Source organism: Carlito syrichta, unplaced genomic scaffold, assembly GCF_000164805.1.
Source record: "Carlito syrichta isolate Samal-C Ts95f unplaced genomic scaffold, Tarsius_syrichta-2.0.1 Scaffold308051, whole genome shotgun sequence".
NCBI lineage: Eukaryota > Metazoa > Chordata > Mammalia > Primates > Tarsiidae > Carlito > Carlito syrichta.
The window spans coordinates 28,801-32,632 of NW_007252147.1; positions in this window are offsets into that span (position 1 = coordinate 28,801).

Genomic DNA, 3,832 nt, shown 5'->3' on the forward strand with positions numbered 1-3,832 from the left:
TTTCAATAATTGGTATGTCAGGCCATAAAAATCAGGTATAATTGTTATAATGCCTACAAATTGCATTACATCAATAATAACATTTTGATGATAATAGACTTGAACAAGAATCATATTTGTTCTCCAAGCTAACTAAGAGGTGGAAAGAGAAGAGAGAGAATCTAAGCAGATGGATTTCATCATCTTTCATCATCAGTGCATTTCTAAAGTTAATTGAAAAATATAAATGTAAGCATATTATTTAAAACAGACTTTAGGACTCCCAAATTGTCAAAGCGTGGCAGGCAGCCTTCTAAAATGGTTCCTAATGGTCCTCACCTCCTGGTATTCATGAATTGATGGGTTTCGCTTCTAAAACTAGGCCATCAAAGGCTATGGCTTCTGTCTTGCTCGTACCCTTAACCCAGACATTTCTTACATACTACTTGCTTTGATAAAGTAACAAAGAACTAAATACTGCCAGCAACCATATGAGGAAGCTTGAAAGCGGATCCACCCCAAGTCTAGCCTTCAGCTGGGAAGAGCCCATTACCTTGATTGCCACTGTGTGAAAGACCTTGAAACACCAAATTCAACTACACCACACTAGGACTCTTGACCCATAGAAAGTGAGAGATATTACGTGTGTGTTGTTTTAAGCTGCAAAATTGTGAGGTGGTTTATTACACAGCAGTAGATAACTAGTAACAAAGATTTTCTCCTTGACCAAATGCTAGCCAAACTCCTTGTAGTCCTTTCCTGATGAAGCCTCAACCTTGGCCTATGAAGACTTGAACAAACACTAACACAGTTTCTAACAATTCAAGGCTACATCCCTAGGTTGACACTAGCCTCCCTTAAAGCTCAAGGTTGCCAATAGAACTTACCGTCTGTTTTTAGCAAACACATGATGATAGGTCCCTGACCACCCTTTCTTAGAACATTTTAAAAAGGGCTTGAAATTGCAAATTCTTCCTCTGTCTCTTTGATATGTATATCTATCTCTCACAACTCAAGAGTGTCTTTGTCAAGAGGCTGAGTGCTGTTCCTTTGAAATATAAGGAAGAACAGGGCCTCTGTTTCCCAATATGTGGGCAGATAGAATCCTAACTTTGATCACTGTCAGTTACCAGAAACAGGTGGCCTTGTCACTTTATGCTGACCAAACCTTCATAATTTTTCACTTCTCTGATTCCGCTGAACCCTCAGCCGCCACTTTCTCTACTGTTTTATTTGGTCACCTTTATGTAAATCAAAGTTCAGTTCAGTTCATGCAGGATGTTTATCTCTATTGTATTAATTATTACAGATTAAAGTCTGTACTCACCACTTTAACTCGGATCCAGTTTTGTTTATCTTTGACATTAATACACAGAGAAAGATAAAATAAAAACAAGACAAAACAAAAACAAAGGGAACCCAGATCATAAAGTAAAAAAGAAAACAATGAGAATTCAAAAATAAACAGATATAATTGAGATAATATTAAACATATCTAGTTAAAATAATTTCAAATGAGATAGAATATATTATTTTAAAAGAATTAAATGGCACAAAGAGAATCACTTTATAATGGCAAACGACACAACTCACAATAAAATGATTACTACTATAAACCTTCATGTACTAAATAATATAGCATTAAAATACATAAAGAAAAATAAAAGGAAAAGTTAAGAGAAATGTTAGAAAACTTTAGTAAATCTCTTCTGATTCTTGAACAATCAAGAAAAAAAAATATATATGATACAGAGGATGTGAATAACATTATCAAAAATATTGACGTAATAAATATCTACTATGTAATAGATGCTCATTAAATTTTTATTTATTGTTTAAATCCTATGCCTGTAAGGAAAGCAATACTAATATTTTAGGTACTCATGTAACATTTACAAAAAGAAGTTTTAGGCACAGTATAAAAATTTAGACAATATATAATTTAAAAGAGATTGTTTAAGGAATTGGCTTATTGGGAATTTTCACTTATTAATTTCTGATTGTATTCATTTTTACCACACACTTGTTTGTTTTCAAAATACATAAACAAAATTTTAAGTGTTCAATCCCATTTTCTTTTTAGAATTTTCCTCAATATCCCTAAATCGTTCCATTCTCTTTCTTTCCTTTCTTATAGGAAAAACTGTACCACTTTCCTTCCAAGGGTAAACAATTAATAGTTCCTTCTCCTCTAGGATAATATTACATCAATTATACCTTCTGTTATGAATTTTTGCATTTCTGCTTCTAATGTCTTCTTCACTTCACCCTACACAGTTGTCTCTTGTCCCCAATCCTAAAGCATCTATTCACATTAAGGACTCAAATTCCTCCTGCCTCTCTCTGTTAAAATTCTCTATTTGACAAAATTTCTCCTTTCCAAAACCACAAATCCACCTCATCTATGTTTTAGACGTACAACTTATTGAATCATCATTGTTGATAGACCTTTGTGCGTAGAGTAATCGGCAACTTGTCCAATACTCAACTCCATCACGAAGGCTAAATCCTTCAGAAAGAACAAGGGTAGAGGGAGAGAGGACTGTGCACTCTGAACAAATCTGCCTGGCAGGAGAGAGGCATAAGCATTGGCCCAGGAACCGAGTCCTTTCCTCTCTAGGCCTTCAACATTCCATCGACAAGGATCAAGACTCCACCTGATTCTCAGACCCCTTCCCCTTCATGCACAGAATCGGGGAACCCAACCATTCACTCACACTCCCCACACTACGCACACCAGCCTCTCTGTCGTTTTAGTTCTTGACTTCTCTGGGATTGATTTCATCCTACCCTGTTTCCTTATTTATGTCAGTCACAAGAGGTCCTAGACTTCCAGGTCATTCCCAAAGCCTCATTCCCACAAGCCCCCATATCTACTTTAAGCTGTCACCATTTTTCATTCCTCCCCAACACCCTGTGCCCTCTGGAATTCTTGATTCATCTCCCACATCCAACCCATCCCCTTTTCTTGCTACCACTCTAGTTCAATCCACTGCTGTTTCTTGCCAGGATTGCTGCAATCGCTTCTTGCCTAGTCTGCTTCCGCCATGGCTCCCTAAAATCTATCCTTGACAGAGAAGCCAGGATAATCCAATCAAAGTATGCCTGACCATGTCATGCTTCTGCTCAAAACACTCCAGCAGCTGCCCATTTCATTCAGCGTGAAAGCCAAAGTCCTAACAATGCCTACAAGCCCTGCATCGCCTGTCCCCAGCCCAGGGTTTATCTTCAGTCTTCCTCCTACTCATCCTCCAACCCAGCCACACTGGCATCCTTGCTGATTCTCCTCTCAGAAAACTCACAAGGCCATTATCTGACGAACTCCAGATATTTCCTTGAATGTCGCCTTCTCAATGAAGTTTACCCTGATCATGACGTCTTCCATTTTAACCCACACCCTGTCCTGCACTGCCAACTCCCTGTATCTTGCTTTTATTTTTCTCACTTTCTAATATATTATAGAATTCACTTATTTAGTTCATGTTGATTATTTTTCATCTGCCTCCCCACACTCACACAGAATATTATCTCCAGAAGGGCAATACACTTTTTCTGTTTTATATGTTGATGTATGTCAAGTTGCTAGAACAAGCAGGCACTCAAGAGATGTTCATTGACTAAATGAATAAATGATTCTCAACCTTGTCAAACTTAAGATTCCCTTTCATAACAAATATGGGCTAATATCCCCTTTACCACAGTGAAGTAAAAGCCATAAGCTACCTACACATGCAATTTTTTTTATTTTTTGAGTTGGAGTCTCACTCTGTTGCCCAGACTGGAGTGCAGTGGTATGCTCCTGGCCACCGCAGCCTCGACCTGCTGGGCTCCGGTGATCCTTCCGCCTCAGCCT